Here is a 24,728-nt window from a genome sequence, read left to right on the forward strand (position 1 = left end):
TACGTTAATACCTATATAAATTTAAATGTTATTTTGTTACAAGATTTATTATTTTTTTAGTATACGGGAACGTTTATACGAGTTGTTTATTTCTTTCATATTGTACAAGTAAAGTTTTGAAAAAAAAAATGGAAAAAGTGTAGTCATGGGGAATTGAACCTGGGGATGCATGAATATAGAAAGCCCAAAATAGTCCCAAGCGCAACCACTGAGTCATTCGACACTTCATGATAATAGGCTCACTAATTAGTATATATGCTTAATTTAACTATATTAGGCCCCCAAAAATCGGAGGCCATGTGCGATCGCGCGGCCCACACACCCTAAAAGTCGGCCATGCCTGCATATATTATGTTAGTTCAAAGGAAAGCGGGAAATATTTAACAGGATGTACCCTTTTTTTTTGCAGTGGATGATTGGATGAGAACTATTGAGTATCCTTCTGAGAGATTAACTGCTTTCTTGGTTATTCCTCCCGCGGAGAGGTCGTGGCCATTCTGCTCCGGAGTAGAGCGTTTTCATCGCTGCCTGAAGACTGAGGGTGTTTCCAAGGCTTTTAGGCCTGTCAAAGCTCTTGGTGCTTCAACTTCTGGCAGTAAGATTTCTTTTCTCCTGCTTTTCTTTTAGGTGGGATATTTTGTTGCAACTTGTCTTTATTGCTAATATAGTGCCTCATATTGTAGCTATCAGGCCGTCTACCAGACGTACCGGGTTTGGTATGGCTGGCCTAAATGCCAGGCTTGCCCAAGTTAAGGAAGGAGATTCCCAGGGTAGTGGTGGTCCTGGAACTGAGGCTGATAAGCCGATTGATCTAACTGATGCCCCAGCTGTTCCAATTGTACCTGATGTCTTTGCCGAGACTAGTTCAACTTCCCACAAGAGGAAGCAAGAAGAGGCTGATATTTCTCCTCCTATCAGGGAGGTTAAGGCCAGGCTGGATAATTTGGATGCTGCTAGACTAAAAATTCGGGCCTATGCAGCTTCTAAGTCTGATGTAATGCTAACTCATGACCCTGTTGAGACTTCCGCCCAGGCAGTCGCTAAGGTAGATCATGCCGCCAGCTTCTTGACGGGCGTCCTTGCATCTATGCAGGAGATATTTTATCTTTCCTGCTCTTTTTGGTTTTATTAATATTTTCTATTATTGGGTATTTTTATTGTTTCTAATACTAAAAAATGATTTCACGTTGCACCAGCGTGTCTCCACAATGCTTATCAGGCTACTTCTCTGGTGGCCCGGATTAATATGCTCAACTCTGACTTTGATAACCCGAAGTCTGAGTTTTCCTTTGCTCAGGCTGACCTGGTTGCTACTAAGGCTGACATGAGGAGGGAGCAGGTTGAACGAAATGCTGCCAAGGTCGAGGCTGGGTCTAGCAAGCAACTGCTGAAGGAGGCCCTGGAAAGGAATGCAGAGCTCAACCTTGAGAAGGATGACGTGGAAGGCAAGCTTGATGATGCCGGTTTCTATTTCTTTGTCAAAGGGAAGGTTGTTGCCATGTCTATCTGAACCAGTGGAGGACAGGGCAGAATGGAACCCTGAAGTAGAGATGGCCCTTGATACTAAGAGATATCCTCACCTGCACAACCTTGGTGAAGAGGAGGAAGTCGAGTCTCCAGGGGAGCAGGAAGCTGAGGATGCCAGGGAGGCTAAGGATGATGTTGCTGATGCTGGTTCTCAGGAAGAAGCAGTAAATTTTTAAATAATAGTTATGTTGGTTTTTGGCCCATCCAGGGGGGATGTCCCTGGAAAGACAATTTGGCATTTCGGTCCCCCCTTGTCAGGGAGGTTATCCCTGACAAGTTAAATATTTTGTTGTCTTTGCCCCAGGGGGTGAGGGCTTATTGATGATAGCAGGCTTGCCTTTTTTTACTTGTTATTATTCCAAATCTGTCTTTTTTTATGCTTTTTTCTTAACCTGTTAACCTGTGAGATATATAATTTTCAACTTGTTAACCTATCAAATATACTTTCAAATTTATCAACCTGTCAAATATACTTTCAACCTTGTCAACCTGTCAAATATACTTTTGATAGGATGTCACAACCTAATAGAAGATAAATACTCTAGATACAAATGAATGTAGTAATAGGGGTCGAACTCAAGGAGACGGGAGTTGCTAAATAAGTTGTTATGAAGTGAATTCTATCTAGGTCGGTTATCGATTAATTATATGATTGGGTTTGTAAACAATAATAAAGAAAGAGTCTAGGGAGGTCGGGTCACACATACAAATAAGTAAATACTCCTGTCAAACTAGAAATGCTTTAATAATGATAATTGTTTAGGCCTAACGACAACCACTTCTCAGCCTTATTGTTGACCATAGATCGGGTCCTAGCGAACTCTCGTTATGACTAGCTCGGTCTACTAAAACATGCATTGTCTAATTTATTTTCGTGCCTCTCGGCTTATAAAAGTGAATTAACAAGTTTAATCAAAGATAGTGATCATTTATCAAAGATTAACAAATAATGCAAGCATGTTAAAGAAACAATGAATTGAAATTAAAACATCCTATTTCAACAATTGCAAATACTACTCTTGCATGGCTCCCTTATTCCTTTGACAAAGTAGCTGATGTGACTCTTAATTGCGCACATTTAGTCCCCTAATTGAACCCATTTTGCATACTAATATAGCATTTCATGACCATTTTATCCGTCAATTCCTTCCTATTTTGCTTTCCTATTGTATTGTATATGTCTTGTAGGAAAGAAGATAATAAGGCGGAATTCCCATCTCTCGCGCATATTCGGAAGCTTGTTGACGATCTGGGATGGACTAGTATAAAGAGGAGGCAAGAATGATGAACAAGGATGTAGGAATAAAGAGTATATAGAAGGATCATAGGCTTAAAAGCAAGAATGACGAGAAGGAAGCCATTACAAGAAGAAATTGCTCGGAACCAAACCAAAAGTTGCTTGTTTGGCTCTATGCTAGATGAAACGGCGTCGAAAAATCAAGTGGTCTAGGCATTTGAATCACTCCAATAGGAGTCCGGATGAGGAAATGACGTCCGTTTTACAATCCGAACTCAAATAGACAAGCTGTCCCAGGATCCGCGCGTCCCGAACTCAATTCGCGCGTCCTAGAACTGCTTTGCCATTTCAGAAAACCCTGTGAGACAATCCGCGCATCCCAGACTCAATCCACGCATCCCAGACCTAGGATCCGCGTATCCCAATGCCAGGACGAGCGGATCGTTCTACAGCAAGCCTTCTCTTCAGGCCAATCCGCGCAGATTTCCTTGGGAGTTGATACATGATCCGCGCATGTCCCTTGGGACTTGCAAAGCTCTATTCAACACTTACGAATATTATTTACTAATCTACCCTTGCTTAACCTAATGATGTACCACTATATATACTCCATTTGTAATAATCAAGAGACCAAGCTTCGTTAGATTAGATTAAGCCTTCATTAGGAGTAGATTAGAATAGATTAGTCTTGAATCTTTCCACAAATTACACATTAATCATTCCTCAATAATTTCTCATACAATCTTAGATTTAGCTTGGTACTTGAAGAATTCTTGGGTTTGTATTGGGGAATTGACAACTCTCCACCATTAATAAAAGGGTTTCTTCTATTGTTCTTCCATTTCCTTTGTTCAATTCAAGTTGTTTACATTTGGATCTCTTGGGTATTGTATTTGAAGATTAAGTGACAAGTCTTCATCTTTATTCAAGGATTCTTCTTTATTTATGTTAATCTTTACTCTCTAAGTTGGTAACACTCTTAATCCCTTTTTATTTACTTGTTAATCTCTTGTTTATTGTCTTGCTTAATCATCATGTTCACTTGTGTTCTGATGTTTGACACCATTGCTAGCATAATAATCATGATGAGTAATCTCTTAACTAGGATTAATGGGGGATTAGGAGAGTTAATCATGGGATAGATTTGTTGGAATATGTGTCCTCCGACAATAATGCGATCACAACTGTTGATCATGATGATCACATGTTTAAATCTCATTTTAACAATACATGTGGGATGTAATTATTTACAGTCAACTGGTCCACACATATCGGTAATGATTGGCTGCCTAGAGTTTTACATTACTGTCGTGCGACGGTGGTGATCAGTTGATCCCCTTAGGTCATACCTAAAGGGTAACACTCTTAATTGATTATTTAATTGATCGTATGTCGATACGGGTTAATTAAATTGCTTAAAATTGACGGACGATTTTGTGAGTATTATTGACGTGTCTTATTGTAATTCGATTAAATAAAGATACGGTCTAAGTAATCAAATTGTTTTATTACTTGGATAAAATTATTGTTTACGAAACAATTGAAATTGAAATTGAATGAACAATTTATTATAAATACAAGACGTTGTGATTTATAATTCAATAAACCATTTTGGTACAAGTAATTACGAATTACTAGTCGATTTTGTATATGACATATTTTTATTAGTATGTTGATTTTTAATGTGTTAAAAATACATAAATGTGAGACATAAACATGTAAAATGTTACATGTGACATTGTGACAAAATTGACAAATTGACAAAGATAAAATGGAACCCATTTTATCTTATATGTACCGAAATAAGGGAAGGAGTAGGATTAATATTGTGTTTTTATTTTAAAATAGGAACATGATTATTAACCCTAAGGACTAGCCTTGCATGCCTATCTTCTTGGGTAGAAAAACAAACCCATGCATAGGGCACCCTTCCCCTCTCACCCACCGGTTTTTACAAAGGAAATATAGAGTTTTTTTCCTGCATAATTTTCATTCATTACTTCAACTCATTTTTCTAGTGTAAGAACAAGATATATTCTCTCTACTCTTATGAAAATTAGAGAAATAAAATCTCCAAAATCCTACCTCTCTTGGCCGAAAAACAAGAGAACAAAATTTATATTTTGGGTCATTTTAGTAAGATTAATATTGTTCTAGATCTAATAATATTAGTCTTTTAGGAGGTTATCTTGAGTATTCACTTTTGGGAGAGATTCTTCTTTGGATCCTTTGTTCATCCATATAAGGAAAGCTCAAGAATAAGTAAGAAGGAGATCTTACTTGTGCCCTTTAATCCGAAACATCATAGTAAGAAGTGACGATTTCTTCTCTACTCTTGTTTTAGTTTGCATGCATAAGATCTAGTTTTAATTTTATGACTAAATTAAAATGTCACATATATGAATATATAAATTAATGAGATTAATATTTCCAACAAGTGGTATCAGAGCCTTAGGTTGTTTGCATGCAAATCGGTTTATAGTTTTTCCGAGTTATATGATTAACATACAAAACTAATTAATTTGGTTTTATGAAGATAAACCTAAAAATAACCTTGCATGTTAAAAGTTTCTGGTCCTAAGTGATTTTTAGGATATTTTGGTTTATTTATGGATTTTATTGTTCATTTTATATAATATTGGCATTAAAATGTGATTTTTATGATAAAAATGTCATTTTTGGACTAAAAATAGCTAAACTTCGATTTTTTCAGTGGTTGTTGGATATGTTTTCAGATATATTATCTACTGATGGCCTGTAAATTTTCATAATAAAATGAGTTGTATTGCTCGAAATATGGATTTTTCAAGTTAAAATCATATTTAAATGGGTAAATAGGTTAATATGAGTTATATTTCGAATATGGTCATGCAAATTTAGTATGTTGTCACATGAAATTTTACAAGATGTGTGTAAAATATTTGGCTATAATGAAGTCTTTATGCATGATTTATGAATTTTTGATTAAAAATCACATAAATAGTGACTTTAATAAGTAAAAATGCTAAAACATACTTCATGACTAAGGAAAAATGTCACATGTTGCATTTTATCATATATTTTAGATCTAAAAGTGAAAAGTTGATGAATATAATTTTTCTCATATTTTTTAGGATCATAATTGTTAAATCCGATAAACCGCAACATTGTTTTTCTCGATAAATTTTTGAAATTTTTAACCTAAGTTTTTGAACATTATGAGTGTCATGGTATTTTTCCAGAATGTTCATGAGTTTAAATTTCAAATTTTGAAATTATTTGAAATTTTTATGTTTTAATTTGAAGTTTATGGAATAATTTTGTATTTTAGGTCCATTCATGAACAATATTAAGAAATCTAGGTTAATTATTGTCAAATGTTAGTGGAGACTAATTTTGAGTCCTAAGATGGTTAGGGTAATTAACTTGTACATAAATATGATTTTATGTAATTATTGTGATTTTAAAAGGTTAAATCAAGCAAATCCGTAAAAACCGATTAATATACGATATTGGCTCCTTAAAGGCGATTTAGCATAAAATTGGGCATGTTCATACATATTATAATGCTGCATTTTATTTATGATTGTCATATTTTAAATTTAATGTAATTTTTGAATTATGTAATTTTACTTAGTATGGCCTTAGTTTTAATTGATATTACCCGAAATGTATGGGAATATCGATTCGGTTGTAATTTATTGTGATCTCGTATCACTGTTTTGTAATTTAATAGATTTATTTTTATTTTAATTACAAATGTATAATAGGAAATTATGTAATTCATTATGTAATTTAATTATTCCGGCGTTCCTTGAAGAAGGTGTCACTCAAGAAGGCGATCCATTAAAGAAAGTGTTGCCTTGAAATGCGTGCCAAGACCGAAGTTCAAGGGACCAAAGGAGTTGGTTTCCGAATTTGTAATAGTTTATTAGATTTACTATTTTAGGAAGGCCATACTAGAATTTTATTTTTTATGCTTTGCATTTTATTTATATATTGCATGCATCGCTAAATCGCCATAACTAAACATGCATTTTAAATCGAGTTTATCGACCATGTCAATTACAATTATCGTAGTTCACCGCTTTAGTTCACTTAAAACGTGATAGATAATAAATTGACATGACCTCTCGCTAAAATAAACAATTGAGACTTAGCCTTACCAAAAAGTAGAAACCATGAAAACCTATTCCGTGAGGGAGTGCGCTCGGCCACGCCGGGGTACAAACCTTGTTACGTAGGGGAAGTGGGTGATAAATGTCTATCCACCAAATTCATGTTGATAAGGGATGAATCGGCTACCCCGTGCCCAAGTTAATGTGAATTTGGATCATGGACACATTTATTTGAAATTTGGATTGAGCTCAACGGAAGTATTCGTGACCGTAGTCGCATGTGTTCCGGGCTAAAGATAAATATTAATGTAATTTTATCGACCAAGAGTTCTAAAAGTAGAATCGATTAAAGAGTTAATCCACCGAGTTATATCGATGAGGGATGAATCGGCTACCCCGTGCCCAAGTTAATATGAATTTGGATCTTGGAATCATTTATCATAGTTGGGTAGAGGTCACTATGTAAATGCTTTACTTGTTATTTACAAGTATTAATAAAACAATAAATGTTAAGTTTTCCACTATTCCGTTATCATATTGTTCTATTTGTTTACCACAATTCATATACGATATCATTTCGATTTTAGTTCAAATCTCCATCAAAACATCGTAACAAAAGACAAAATTTGAATTTTTCTTCTAAAAACCTCGTATTACCCATTGAAAGAATCTCTTGTGAAGAGTATAGATAAGAGTTATTCGTGATCAAAAGGGTTTTTGATTCTTGGCTAACATATCTACTTACAATAAATTATTTCTCATATGCTTAATTGAGTTAAGTACTTTGAAACGTTAAATCTTTTTGGTGACTAGATTTGTCAGAAATCGTAATTGACCAAAATACCGCAACCACTTCAATGAAAGTTTTAAGACTAAACGAACGAATGAAGAGCAGTCTTCATGATTTTCATTTTTGCTTCTCTTAGCAAAGACTCATTGAAATAAGTGGGAGCATTCTCTTAAACCGTTAAGAAAGGGATGAGGTTCAAAGAAGTAAAATTAGAATGGAATTGATACAAGGTTATGTTAAAAGTAAAGTTATTGAGAATAACGAAACTAAACCTATCAATCCCGACCGATAAAGTTTCCATTGTCTTAAATGTTGGACACTAGAAAGGAAACTATCCCAAATTATTGAAGAATCAGCAAGTTAGTTGTGGGACATCAAATGGGACCTTCTTCTTTAAATGTTTATTTGATTAAACATAAAATTTTGCTAGTACTACTTCGTCAATATTAGAAACCAGTGGAGGTTTTCATCATTGTATTCGATACATAAGATGATTATAATATGATGACTAGCATCAAATAATGTCGAGAGATAGAGTCATTGTGTACTCAATCTAGTTTTGGGTTTATTTTTATACCTTAATTATGACTATTAAGGGAATAAACTCTAAATAAGAATATAAACTTGTTAAGATACAAAAGAGGTTTCACTTTTGTGACCCTATACACCACGATTTGATGTATGGCTAGCCCATTATCAAGGTACATATATTCTAAACCAAACTAGAATGATACATCATGTAGATGATCCAAGACTCAAATTGGTAAACCAAGATTAAACTATAAATTCTGGAATGATGAATGCAAAGAGTTATCGAGTACTCTTGGAACCATTAGATTGTTAAACTTATGGTATATGCGTATCTTGTATTCAAAGCAAGATGTCTCGTGCTTTTGGTTGAAAAGGAGACCGAGGTTGTAAATCATTGATCAAAAATAGGTTGATCATTTTCTTTTACCAACGATTTAAGTTGACGCTAATGTGTTCACTTAATAAGGTAAATAGAGAAATCTTTGAAGAAGTTCAAAGAGTTCAAGGAATCACGATTTAGTCGTGATGGGATTATCAAAGTGAAGACTTTGACATAAGCCAAATGAAATATGATATAGTATCACAAGTTAATCTCTCTTAACACACATTATGGGATAATATGTGGTTGGATAAGAAATCAAATGCTATTCGATATGGTTTGGACTTCAATCAAGTTACTTTGAGTTACTTGATCCTTTTGGGGATTTTATCATTTTGTCTAAATTATTTTTCCACTAAATCTAAAACGAATCATATGAGATATGAAATGGTAGGGTACAATGTTTGTAGTTTTCAAAAGAAACAAATGCTCATTTTTCCTTACTATAATCACGAGTACAACGGGATTGTGGCTTGTGAAGCTGTCTTTCTAGAATACAAGTTTATTTCTAGAAGACAGAGTGGGAGAAGTTATTCTAGAGCCACAAAGAATGTTATGTCGCAAGAAACTGGTCTTTCTTGGCTACATAAGACGTTTTGTGTAAGACGTTGCTTCTTCAAAACCTAGGAGGTTAAAGTCATCACTTGTTGAAGATGATGAATTAGTGTTACTTTTAGAAAGTAAAAAGCTTGCAACTTACAAAGAAATTGTTTGATTCAAGTTGATTACTTCTGGAAAGTAATGAACATATGACTTACATGAGAGTGTTTGAGTCACAACTCAATACATGGCTTAGAGCCATGAAAATCCGAAATAAATTCCAAGTGAATTGTTAAATATCAAAGCTTGATTGGTAGCAAAGGGTTTTGCACTAGTTGAAATGCTTAAGTCTATTTGGATCTTCTTAGGGATTGTGTTTCATTATGAGATATATATAACAAGTGAATCTAAAACCCACTTCTTCAATTAGAAGGAATGTATTCAATACATGTCTTGAGTTTTGTAGATTCTTGCAATCCTAAGATAATGTGAAACTTAAGAGAGGGTCTTAAGTAGGACATCAACGAGTTGGAATCAATGTTTTGATCATGTTATAAAACTTTTCTCGATAAGTCGAGAAGTTGTGTTTATACATAGCGTTTAGTGGGAGTTACGGAAATTTTAATTAGTCTTATATGTGGATGACATATTGATCATTGGGAATGATTTGACACTTATGGAGTATTATAATACATCTTTAATATCCGGATTTATGGAGATAAATCTACATGATGTTAGCGTCAAATAAGAAGTCTTATGTTGATAAGATTCATGATTAGTTCAATCGAGTTGAACATATTTGATTGATTCCATTTGCTTCCGCTGCCGGATCAATTAAATAGGAAATGATGTATAACACTTCATATACTTTGAGTATGATGAATTGTTTCAAATCGAATTTAAGTAATAGTTACCAAGTAAGCCATAAAGATTATCCTTAAGTGCTTGCAGAAGCATTAAGGATGTAAAGCAAAGTGTTTTGATGCAATTTTGTGTAAGGGTGTTACACAAATGACAATCACAATTGAGATTGCGAAAGGTTTCAGACAAAACCATATTCAAAACACGTGAAGATGGTTAAGGAACCATTGTGGCTATGTTATTTAAGAAAAAGATTTGCTAGAATCCTTCTAGGCAATAAAGAACAATGAGAGATGCTTACAACGGAAATTTGAGTACACTTGCAATCATGAGATGTGCAACAGGGATGGGTCCCGCACACTGTGAAAACAGTGGGAGTTGTTCTATGACTAGAGAGCTTATGTCTAGATTGGATCTCGACACGTACTCATAAAGTTTTGTAATGCAAATGTATACATTACAAAGGAAAACGAGTATGTAGTAAGGTTGAGTTAGGTACAAGAAGTTGATAAAACCTACTAACCAAAGCCTTCTCATAGGCTTAACATGATGAGTCATGTCATATCAATTGGATTGAGCTGAACAACTACATACATGATCAAATTGGATTATAAAAATATGAAGTAGTAATCAGGTATTGACTATTCATATGTGATAATCACATTTGTCGTTCGAGTTTTTAAATCTGAAAACTCCTTTTATACTTTGTTACATCCAAACGGGTTGTAGAGACAATATTGAACCCCGTTAAAGTGAACCCGGATTAACATGGTATTCGCCCATAGTCACTTGTATGAGATGACAACTCAAAGTGACTAGAATGTGATGCAATTGATGGCAAGTTCAAGTGCCATAGAGTCATGTGAGATGACTAGTCGATCACATAGGCAGACTGTTAGGAACACTTTGTCGGGCCTTATGACCGCTTATAGAGTTATGGCAAATTTATATAGCCTGGTCGTGGTGAGAGCTACTATAGTATTCTAATGAGTCGATTCTTTTGACTAAAGACTGTTCGCCTAAGGTGGAACAGTTTCAGATTAACTTTGATTTGTGCTACTACGACCTTCGTAAAAGAGGTCAAATGCGCATATTTTGGGTTATGATGGATGTGGCTAGTCGAAGGGAATACGTGCGATAGGAATTGTCCACCCCCTTGTCAGGGTTAAAACAATATCTCAGGGCCACTCGAGGAGTAATGAACTGGAAATGCGTGGCCACGCTCGGAAGGTATCTATGGTAGATAATTCCGGTCAATCAGTTATTCTCCAGATCGAGGAAACCACTCTCGATGTGATCACTTGCAAGTACGACCTGAAAGACACCTTGCATTGAGTGGGAGATAGTAATAGGACAAGAGAATTGGTGATGCACACTTGTCGAGGACAAGTGGGAGATTGTTGGAATATGTGTCCTCCGACAATAATGCGATCACAACTGTTGATCATGATGATCACATGTTTAAATCTCATTTTAAGAATACATGTAAGATGTAATTATTTACAGTCAACTGGTCCACACATATCGGTAATAATTGGCTGACTAGAGTTTGACATTACTGTCGTGCGACGGTGGTGATCAATTGATCCCCTTAGGTCATACCTAAAGGGTAACACTCTTAATTGATTATTTAATTGATCGTATGTCGATACGGGTTAATTAAATTGCTTAAAATTGTCGGACGATTTTGTGAGTATATTTGACGTGTCTTATTGTAATTCGATTAAATAAAGATACGGTCTAACTAATCAAATTGTTTTATTACTTGAATAAAATTATTGTTTACAAAACAATTGAAATTGAAATTGAATGAATAATTTATTATAAATACAAGACGTTGTGATTTATAATTCAATAAACCATTTTGGTACAAGTAATTACGAACTACTAGTCGATTTTGTATATGACATATTTTTATTAGTATGTTGATTTTTAATGTGTTAAAAATACATAAATGTGAGACATAAACATGTAACATGTTACATGTGACATTGTGACAAAATTGACAAATTGACAAAGATAAAATGGAACCCATTTTATCTTATATGTACCGAAATAAGGGAAGGAGTAGGATTAATATTGTGTTTTTATTGTAAAATAGGAACATGATTATTAACCCTAAGGACTAGCCTTGCATGCCTATCTTCTTGGGTAGAAAAACAAGCCCATGCATAGGGCACCCTTCCCCTCTCACCCGCCGGTTTTTACAAAGGAAATATAGAGTTTTTTCCTCCATAATTTTCATTCATTACTTCAACTCATTTTTCTAGTGTAAGAAAAAGATACATTCTCTCTACTCTTATGAAAATTAGAGAAATAAAATCTCCAAAATCCTACCTCTCTTGGCCGAAAAATAAGAGAACAAAATTTATATTTTGGGTCATTTTAGTAAGATTAATATTGTTTTAGATCTAATAATATTAGTCTTTTAAGAGGTTATCTTGGGTATTCACTTTTGGGAGGGATTCTTCTTTGGATCCTTTGTTCATCCATATAAGGAAAGCTCAAGAACAAGTAAGAAGGAGATCTTACTTGTGCCCTTTAATCCGAAACATCATAGTAAGAAGTGACGATTTCTTCTCTATTCTTGTTTTAATTTGCATGCATAAGATCTAGTTTTAAATTTATGACTAAATTAAAATGTCACATATATGAATATGTAAATAAATGAGATTAATATTTCCAACAAGATTTATGCTTATCGAGTTCATATGAATGCTTGGTTATTGTTCTTCAACTTATGCACATGTTATGTTTGATGAAATGCTAGACTATGAAACCTTGCATTTTTTACCCATCTCTTATCTATTCAACAAGGCTTGTAAGATATAAACCAACTCAAGCCTTGTTAGACCTTGCATATTGTTCAGTAGGGAAAACCCAAGTCGACTTGTAGGTGTTGTAAAGTCTTAACCGACTCGGCTCCGAGATGTAAGTTTTCCTAGGAATTGGTTGTTAGGTTCATATACTTATTATTAGACTCTTCTAATAGTTAATTAATTAACATATTAATGTGAGTTCATTAGATCTAGTGCATGCATAACTAAATAAGTGATTAAATGAGAAAAAACAATTTCCCTTACATTGTTATATGGCTCGAAAATAAGGGCACAAATAAGGTCACATTCCTTATTTTCTTGAGCTGAAATGTAATGGATGATCCTTCAAAATCCCAATGTAGAGATCCTCCTTTGATTTCACCCAAGACAAATCTCTTAAAATAATATACTAATTAACTAGATCAGTGTATTATTATTCCTTAAAATAAATTCTAATATTATCACTATTACTACACTAGTAATCTAATATTTATTATAATATTGGATGAACATTATCTATTTCTAAAAGCTTGTTTTAGAGAGAAGTTGTGGGGAGAATATGAGATAATGCATGTAGAATGAATGAATGAATGGAGTAGTGTAAAATGAGAACAAATTCTCATAATAAGAGGAGGATGGGGCCGGGTAGAAGAGGCCAAATGGCATCTACTTTTGCTTTTACTCTTCCCCAAATATGTAGGTGTGTAAGCTAGTTAGACTAGGTATGATTATATATATTTTATCTCATAAAATAAATCAACCACAATCCACTACTACCCCCTCATTTCGGTCCATATGTATAAAATGGACTACCATTATATTTTGTCAATTTGTCATTTGTCAAACAATATGTCACATGTAGTTAGGGGTGTTCATTCGCGGTTCGATTCACCGAACCTCTAATTTAATTCGGTTTGCACACGGTTCGGTTCGGCAAAACTCCGAACCTAAACCGAACCTTTTCTAACGGTTATAACAGGTTCGGTTAACCACTTTAAACGGTTATTAGCGGTTCGGTTACCGGTTAACCTATAATCGTTCAATACATACATTTTTTTCTCAGTTTTCGTTATTTTTTTCTAATAGTTTGATTAAATTTTCATTATATATTATACCCAACAATAAAGTTAATTAGCTAAACTTTAGCATTAATCAATTTAAGAAATTTTAAATTTGGATACACTAAGAAAATTAAACGAAAAAATAATTTTCTATATAATATTTTAATTTTTTGCTTAATTTTTTGTGAAACGGTTCGGTTCGGTTAACCGGTTTTCTAAAAATGCGAACCTTAACCGAACCTTTTCCATAATAAAGCTAACGGTTCGGTTCATAGAACCGACTTGTCGAAACGATTCGGTTAACCGAACCTTAAAAATACACGATTTTTCGGTTCGGTTATTGCGGTTCGGTTTATTTTGAACACCCCTACATGTAGTATGTTACATGTTATTAATTAATTTAATGCATATTTATCAAATAAATATCATTTTATACATTAATTAAATTACATACAATAAATTGTCTAGTGATACTTGATCACATAAATAAAATGGGTCATCTAATTATAATTCACAACATATTGTAATTATAATTAACCATTCATTCTTATCTCAATTGTTTCACAAACAATAATCGATTTTAGTAATAAAGTATTTCAATTACTAAAACAAATCCTATTTAATCAAATTACAATAAGATATAAATATTCTCTCTCACAAATTGAATTGTTCAATTTTAAGGAATTGATTAACTTGTATCGTCATACAATTAATCAATTTGTCTATTAAGGGAATTGTCCTATAGGTGTGACCTTAAGGGATCAACTGATCACCACCGTCAAACGACAAAAATGTCAAACTCTAGTTAGCCAATCATTACTGATTAATGTTGATCAGTTGACTATATAAATGAATCATCCCTTACGTATTCTTAATTTGAGATTTAAACATGTGATCCTATTGTTGAGGACACATACTCCAACAATCTCCCACTTTTCCGAGACAAGTGTGCGTCACCAATTCTCTTTTCCTATTACAATCTCCCACTCAATACAAGGTGTCTCGCAGGTCGTACTTGCATTTGATCATATCTTGAGTGGTTTCCTCGATCTGGAGAGTAACTGTCTGACCGAAATTATCTACCGTAGATACCTTCCGAGCGTGGCCACGCATTTTCAGTTCACTGCTCCTCGAGTGGCCTTGAGATTTCAAATAACCCTGAAAATGGGGGTGGATAATTCCTATCGCACTATTCCCTTCGTATAGCCACAGTTCATCATAACCCAAAATGTACTCATTTGACTTCAGTTACGACAGTCGCAGAGTATAAATCAAAGCCAATCAGAAATTTGTGCCAACTTGGGCGAATAGTCTCTAGTCAAAATAATTGACTCATAAGAATACTATAGCAGCTCTTGCCACGACCAGGCTTCATGAATTACCAGAACTCTATAAGCGGTCACTTCCCGACAAAGTGTCCCATACAGTCTGCCTATGTGATCGACTAGTCATCCCATATGTCTCTATGGCACTTGAACTTGCCATCAGTCGCATCACACTCTAGTCACTTTGAGACGTCACCTCCTTTAAGTAACCAGGGGCGAATACTATGTTAATCCAATTCACTTCAATGGGGTTCAATTTGTCTCAACATCCCATTTGGATTTAACAAAGTAATGGATGAGTTTAAAAAAACTCAAACGATAAATGCGATTATCATATATGAATAGTCAATACACTATTACTACTTCATATCTTATAATCTACAGTGTACCTTTTACATTGGCTGAAATGCAATAAAAGCTTGGCAAGTGGATATACTATATATCCATATATTCCGACTTTATAAATTGATATTTCCTTCTACTCAATGTTATTTCAAATAACACGAATTTATCTAAGTATATGTCTATTTTTCTTACTAGACTTGGGCTGTTTAGCTTGAAAGATGCTCTCCACTGTTATCATTTAACTTTTTTTTTTTTTTTTTTTTTTTGGTAAATGTAAAAATATATTAATAAACCAATAACCAAATACATCAACAATTCAAGCTGACATGAAAATCAGCTAGCCATGAACCTAATTACATATTACATAAGTTTCTCAAGCCAACTACGATCTCTCCTTGACATTGTGCCCTTGCATTGCTGTTGAATTTTAGCTCGAACTTCAAACTGAATCAGTTTCAGACAACCTGCTGGCGCTTGGATTTGCAACTCATGTCTGCTGCCATTTCGTTGCCCCCAAATGTGATAAGTAACAGCATTCAGAATGCTATTAATAATTCCAACTTTCAGTCTGGACAATCTAGCATTCCCCCTCCAATCCTGGTCTCTAGTTTCAGGCAATGAGTAACCAGTCCAATCACAAATCAAAGCCATCACTGCCTTACTGTACTGGCATTTAAAAAACAGATGCTGCAATGTTTCTTCCTCATTCCCACAGATGCAACAGAGATTATCATTAGCAATGTTGAGTCTAAAGAGCTTGTCCTTAGTGTTAAGCCCCCGATGATGGTACATCCAGGCTATAATAGAATGTTTAGGGACAGTCCACTTATTCCAAACCTGATGATGCCACTCTATATCAGGAATAGAGTGATGTAGCCAAGCATACCCTTTAGCAATGGAATACTCTTTACCAGGGCAGGAGCTCCATTCATTCTGACTGTAAGCAGGCTGCATCTCAAGTTTCAGTCTGCAAACCTTCTTCCACGTCCAACTTGCTGCATTAGGACACTGATAACTATCCCAGGCAGTCCCTCTCAAGTATATGCTATGGATCCATTGAACCCAAAGTTTGTTAGGGTGAGCATGGATCCACCAAAGTAGCTTACCAATTGCAGCTTTATTCCATATGACCTCATTCTTAAGTCCCAGACCTCCCTGTCTTTTCCCAGTACAAATTTTATCCCATGCCACTGTAGGGGTCTTAAAGTATTCAGAGCTTCCACACCACAGGAAATTCCTACATATGGCTTCAATCTTAGCAATGACACCTTTTGGCAAGATGAAAATAGAAGCCCAATAGGTGTGTAAGGACTTGAACACAGCTTTGATAAAGTCTTTGGTAGAGGAATCTACTCTCCCCTACGTTGACCATCTTATCACAATTTACTTAGATTCTGTTTGTATAATTTGCAATGGTCGAAACTAAAATATTTCTCTAGTCTTTTACTCCTAAGTCAATAAAGTTAGCCTAGGATTTCGATAAATCCTTTTTTTTTTTTAGGTGAAATGTGAGTATATTAATATATCAAAACCAACAGTACATACACGGCCAAAGTTCGAATCTCAACTAAGACATTCTAGCATACAAAACCTATGCTTGCCTGCCAATCAATGGCACCATTGCTTCCTAAATTGCCCATTTTGCTACGTACTCTTTTCTGAATAAGCTGCTTCAGCTGCTGTGCTACAATGTCAGGTCTCTGAACACACAATTGATGTCTCGCACTGTTTCTCTGAGACCAAATGGTATACCAAAAGGCTACTTGGACACACGCAAAGGCCTTCCATTGCATTCTGTTCTTGCTTGCAGATAGTAGTAATGCATTGAGACCAGGCATTGGCTTACCTATCCATTCTGCAATTCTTTCCTTCACCTTACTAGTGAATCTGCACTCTGAGAATAAGTGATTACTAGTCTCAGGCTGTTCCCCACATAAGATACAGTCCTCATCAGGGCATAAACCAATAGCATATAGCTTGGTTTTCAGGTTTAGTCCATCTTGCATAATCATCCAAGCAACCATAGAATGTTTTGGGATGTTCCAATTGTTCCACACAAGAGTAGACCAGGTGGTTTTGGGTTTGGAAACTAAGTTTGGGTAACCCTTCAACACACAACTTAGTCTATCATCCAAACATAAGAACGAATCCTCAATTCTCCTCAAGAATCTTAAGGATGTTCTTTAATGGCATACATGATAGTTCTAATGGCGGAAATATTAGAAATCGATTTCATATGATCAACAACTTATTAAGTTTAGTGAATGACTATGACTCTATCATAACAATTCCACTTTCATCAACATGAATAACCTACTCAACCTTGTTGATGTTAAACAGATATGAAAGATCTTATCAGCATAAGACTCTCAATTCTATGCCAATATTCTCTCACATAGATTCGAAAATCTAAAATAAATCGCACCTTTTCTTAGTCTCCCAATCACTCTTTCGCAGAAGAGAGCATTGGTACATTATTCTCAATAAGTAATATGTCATTAACATATAAGGCATGGGAAAAATAATACTGGCTCCCACTTAACTTCATGTATAAATATGATTCTTCAACAATGTGAATGAAACCATTCTCAATTATCACATGAACGAAAAGTTTAATCCTTTGATGCTTGCTTAAGATCATTCTAGGATTGCTTAAGTAAGCTATGCATAATATGTTAGGATTCTTAGATCTTTATCTAAGGTTTTGTGTACCATACACATCCTTCTCTAAATTCCCATTTTAGAAAAGCGAATTTTTAATATCATTTGCCATTTTTCATCAAAATGAAATGTGGTAATTCCTAACATAATTTATCTTGATTAACATCTTCATGTCAATCTATGCTCTTAGGTACTCTAAAGCTCTATTCACTTTAAGGAGACCATCGCCTTAAAGTAAATCTACTCTTGAGTAACAATCTTTGGATTGTAATGCTATGGCTCGTATGCAACAAGGTCGATTTGGGACAAGGTCATAATACCGTTACTTTCGAAACATTTTAACAATAAGACATGTGTGCTATACTCCCACTAAGCTATACTCCCACTATATTTTAAAAGATTATAGTTCCATTACTTTCAAAAAGTAACACATTAACTATAAGACATGTTTGTGACGATCTAATCTACTCCCACTCTATCTCTTAGAAATACATGTATCTTCTTAAGAGATAGCTTTGTGAGTTACAAACATATATGGTGAGGTATTAGAAGTTTGTCTAGACTGACGTGTTAGCACATAAAAAGACCAGCTCTATCATGGCAGATTGATTCATGTAATATGCGAGCCTGATCCATGTCATTTGTTAAATAGACTCTCTATTTTAGGTATCTCCTAGGTTGACCATTCGTTTTAATAACGTGTCCGTTTTGGATTGAAAATTCCCTAATATGTGAGTTCAATAGCTCAACATAACTTTATAATTGATCTTACATAAGTAAGTTGTTACTTTTAGTAACAATGACATAAGGAGAATCGGATTCATAGCTTATGGACATATAATGATTTAATTACTATAATTGTCTATTTGATCAATTTAAGTCGATAATCTTATGTTTCTCGATGCAAGTAGTGTATGATGATAAATTTTAGAACAAACGATACGATAAAGTGAGTGACTTGGGTTGCAAACCAAGTCACCAATATCCAAAATACAACCATTGTTTAAAGGAAACAAACAAATTTCCAAGTCGAACGAGGAAATCAAAATAGTTCTAAAATTTCAAAATACAACATGAAAATAAAGACAAAGTAAGCCCTAGCTTCCATAGATCTAGCACCATAGGAGGCTACATATAGCATCCCTCAAGATCTTCTAGGCTTGCTTTTCTTTGCCCTTGTCCTTGTTAGGATGCCCTAATTACAATAAAAAGGGTAATCATCACAACTTGTATCAAAATACCAAAGTTGAGATCGAAACATAAAAGATAGGGATAATTATTTACCTACTAGAACAATCTTTCCAGCTTTGATATCGGCAAGGTACTTTGGACAATTCCTCTTCCAATGCCCAACACCATTACAATAGTGGCATTTGCCCCCAGACGGGGCACCCTTATTGGGCTTAGAGGAGCTAGCTTCAAAAGCCTTTCCTTTGTTCTTGTAGGGAGTTTGCTTCTTTCCCTTAATGCCACCTTTCTTAAAATTCCCTTTGCTCTTATGATTAATGTTGAGCACATCCTTGGTGGTGCTAACACTTAGCCCCATGTCCCTCTCGGCTTGCACAAGCATTTTATGCAATTCATCGAGGAAAACTTTCAAGTTTTGCATATTAAAATTCACCCTGAAGGGAACATATGCCTTAACCTTGTTTAAGGAATGAAGAATTCGGTCAATGACGAGTTCCTCGGGAATCTCTACCTTTTGCAATTTTAGAGTCTCAACATGCTCCATCAACTTGAGCACATGAGGGCTAAATTTTTGGCCCTCCTTAATGTTGAGATCAAAGAATGCGGATGCCGCTTCATATTGAATGATCCTCGGAGCTTGTGAAAACATGGTCACAAGCTTCGTGTAGATCTCATAGGCAGTGTTAATCTTTATAGCACTCCTTTGGAGTTCGGCCTCCATAGAGAATATCAACACATTTTTTATCGCGGCCGACTCCTTTTGGTAAGTCTCATAGGCTTGCCTAGCGGCGGGGGTAGTCCTAGCGTTAGGTGCGGCGGGAGAGGCCTCGGTAAGGTAACGAAGCTTGTCGTCACCCTCCGCGGCCAAGCGAAGTTGAGCGTCCCAATCGGCGAAGTTGGACCCATTCTTTTCTAATTTACAATGATTCATGAAGGATCAGAGCCATGAAACATTGGTGAGAGTGTTTGAGCTAATGGTTGCGGATGAAATTGGAGTTGCCATTGCAATTGAGAAAACAATTTCGACTACAAAATAGGAAGTGAAGGAATTAATAAACATCTATCGTTTTAATAATACTTGTAAACATTTTAAACAAGTTTTAAGCATTTATATAGTGACCTCTACCCAACTATTATCAATGATCACGAGATCCAAATTCATATCAATTCGGGCACGGTGAGCCGATTCATCCCTTATCAATATTACTCGGTGGATTAACTCTTTAATCGATTCTACTTCTGGAACTCTCGGTCGATAAAATTTCTTTAATATTTATCTTTAGCCCGGAACACATGCGACTACGGTCACGAATACTTTCGTTGAGTTCAATCCAAATTTCGATGTAATAACAATTTACTACCCACTTACCCAACGTAACAAGTTTAGCACCCCGGTGAGCCGAGCCTACTTCCTTATGAAATTGGGATTCATGGTTCTACTATTTGGTAAGGCTAATTCTCAATTATTATTTAGTGAGAGGTCTTGTCAATTTATTCTCTATCACGTTTTAAGTGAACTAAAGCGGCGAACTACAATAATTATAATTGACACGGTCGATTACTCGATATGAAATGCATGTGTTGTTATGGCGATTTGGCAATGCATGCAACATATTAAAATAAATGCAAAGCAATAATAATAAATTCCTAGCATGGCCTTCCTAAAATAGAAAATCAAATAATCTACTACATATTCGGAAACCAGCTCCTTTGGTCCCTTGAATCTTGAAGTGGCACGCCTCCCAAGAACACCGTCTTTGTCGGAACACCTTTCCGAATGGCACCGTCTTGAAGAAAATACGGAATTACAAATAATAATAAAAATACAAAGCTATTCCTATTATACATTTGTAAAATAAAAAACTAGTAAAAATAAAAGTGATACGAGATCACATTAAATTACAACTGAATCAATATTCCCTTTCATTACGGGTAATATCGATTAAAACTAAGGTCATACTAAGATAAAATTACATAATTCAAAATTATATAAATAAAATGACATTCAACAATTGAAATATACAACATTATAATATGTGTCTATCATGCCAAATTATGTGCCAAATCACCCTATTTAACTTACTCGTTTATATAACCTGGTTTTATGGAAATGTGTGATAATAACTTATTAAAATCATAAATTAATACTTAAATCAAATTTAAGCTCAAGTTAATTATACTAACATACTTAGATCTCAAAAATTAGTCATCACTCAATTTTTGACAATAATTCAACTAGATATAATTTTATGCTCATTTTGACCTTAAAATCATAACTATTATGAAATAAATCCAAATTAATTTACAATAATTTCAAAATTTGAGTTTTAAATTTTTGAACATTCTGGAATATTTCCATGACACTTATAATGTCAAAAATCATGGTTAAAATTGTCGAATTTTATTTTGAGAAAATATAGTTGCAATTTATCGGTTTTATCAAATAAAACATCTAAAGTATTCAAAAATTAATCTAATCAATTTTACAATTTTAGATATGATAAGTGGGATATAAATGCAACCTAAAATAATTTTCTCATGCCATTTAATTCTTTTTAGCTATTTATGCTAAAATTCATAAATCATGCTAAATGAAACCATTTCATCTCAAAATTTACATACAGTGTGTAAATCATTCATGTGACAACATATTAAAATTTCATGGCCTATTTCGAAGTTTAACTATATTTAACCATTCTACCTCCATTTAATTCATTTTTATCTCATAAAAATTATAAATCATGCAATATTAATCACATTAATACGACATTTTACATACAATAAGTAAAATATGCATGTGAGGTTATATAAAAATTTCAAAGTCAGAAACTTAGTTTAACTATTTTTAGCATTTTAATTTCCATTTTAGTCATGAAAATGTAATAAAATCACTAAAAATCATTAAAATGAACAATAAAATAGCATAAAACATAAAAATAACCTAAAAACATTTTAGGACCAGAATATATAATATGCATCATGATTTCGTGACTTACTTTAATAAATCACAAATTTTAGTTTTAATTAAGTTACTAATAACTCGAAAAAACAATAAATCGATTATGTATGCAACATCCGATGCTCTAATACCAATTGTTAGGTTCGTATACCTATTATTAGACTCTTCTAATAGTGAACTAATTAACATATTAATGTGAGTTCATTAGATCTAGTGCATGCATAACTAAATAAGTGATTAAATGAGGAAAAAACAATGTCCCTTACATTGTTATATGGCTCAAAAATAAGGGCACAAATAAGGTCACCTTCCTTATTTGTTCTTGAGCTTAAATGTAATGGATGATCCTCCAAAATCCCAATGTAGAGACCCTCCTTTGATTTCACCCAAGACAAATCCCTTAAAATAATATACTAATTAGCTAGATTAGTGTATTATTATTTCTTAAAATAAGTTCTAATATTATCACTATTACTACACTAGTAATCTAATATTTATGATAATATTGGATGAACAATATCTATTTCTAAAAGCTTGTTTTAGAGAGAAGTTGTGGGGAGAACATGAGATAATGCATGTAGAATGAATGAATGAATGGAGTAGTGTAAAATGAGAATAAATTCTCATAATAAGAGGAGGAAGGGGCCGGGTAGAAGAGGCCAAAATGGCATCTACTTTTGCTTTTATTCTTCTCCAAATATGTAGGTGTGTAAGCTAGTTAGACTATGTATGATTATATATATTTTATCTCATAAAATAAATCAACCACAATCCACTACTACCCTCTCCATTTCGGTTCATATGTATAAAATGGACTACCATTTTATTTTCTCAATTTGTCATTTGTCACACAATATGTCACATGTAGTATGTTACATGTTATTAATTAATTTAATGCATATTTATCAAATAAATATAATTTTATACATTAATTAAATTACATACAACAAATTGTCTAGTGATACTTGATCACATAAATAAAATGGGTCATCTAATTATAATTCACAACATATTGTAATTATAATTAACCATTCATTCTTATCTCAATTGTTTCACAAACAATAATCGATTTTAGTAATAAAGTATTTCAATTACTAAAACAAATCCTATTTAATCAAATTACAATAAGATATAAATATTCTCTCTCACAAATTGAATTGTTCAATTTTAAGGAATTGATTAACTTGTATCGTCATACAATTAATCAATTTGTCTATTAAGGGAATTGTCCTATAGGTGTGACCTTAAGGGATCAACTGATTACCACCGTCAAACGACAATAATGTCACACTCTAGTTAGCCAATCATTACTCATTAATGTTGATCAGTTGACTATATAAATGAATCATCCCTTACGTATTCTTAATTTGAGATTTAAACATGTGATCACACTATTGCTGAGGACACATACTCCAACAATCTCCCACTTGTCCGAGACAAGTGTGCGTCACAAATTCTCTTGTCCTATTACAATCTCCCACTCAATGCAAGGTTCTCGCAGGTCGTACTTGCATTTGATCATATCTTGAGTGGTTTCCTCGATCTGGAGAGTAACTGTCTGACCGGAATTATCTACCGTAGATACCTTTCGAGCGTGGCCACGCATTTTCAGTTCACTACTCCTCGAGTGGCGTTGAGATTTTAAATAACCCTGGCACATACTCCAACACTGGTTTATCATGCATGTAGTCTAATAGGGAGAATTAAGTCAACTTGTAGGTGTTGTAAAGTCACAAATGACTCGGCTCCGGGACCCAAATCTTCTTATGAACTATATGACATGAACTAACTTAAATCCAACAATAATAAATTGCTGGCATCTATATAACTCATTTATGCTATCTTACCATGATTCCCCTATGATCCCAGGACATCCTAGTATCATTTATTACTTGTTTACATCTTTATTTTCTTTATTGCTTGTTTTATTCCATTGCCTTCTTTAGTTTAGAATCATCAACCCAAACCAATTGTGACAACCCTTAGCACAACTACGATTATATTGAACAATTTGAATACCCCCGTCCCGTGGATCGACCCCGACTTGCTTTCTATGCTAGTAGTTGGGTATAAATGTGTTTGATGGCGGACAACGACACGCTCATCAAAATGGCGCCATTGCTGGGGACGGTGTTGTGTATTTGAATCGTTCTTTTGTCTAGTTCTTATGAACTATATGACATGCATGTAGTCTTAATTTGAGATTTAAACATGTGATCGCACTATTGTTGAGGACACATACTCCAACATTGGTTTATCATGCATGTAGTCTAATAGGGAGAATTAAGTCGACTTGTAGGTGTTGTAAAGTCACAAATGACTCGGCTCCGGGACCCAAATCTTCTTATGAACTATATGACATGAACGAACTTAAATCCAACAATAATAAATTGCTTTCATCTATATAA

The sequence above is a fragment of the Silene latifolia genome, chromosome 1 (genome assembly GCF_048544455.1).
Source record: "Silene latifolia isolate original U9 population chromosome 1, ASM4854445v1, whole genome shotgun sequence".
NCBI lineage: Eukaryota > Viridiplantae > Streptophyta > Magnoliopsida > Caryophyllales > Caryophyllaceae > Silene > Silene latifolia.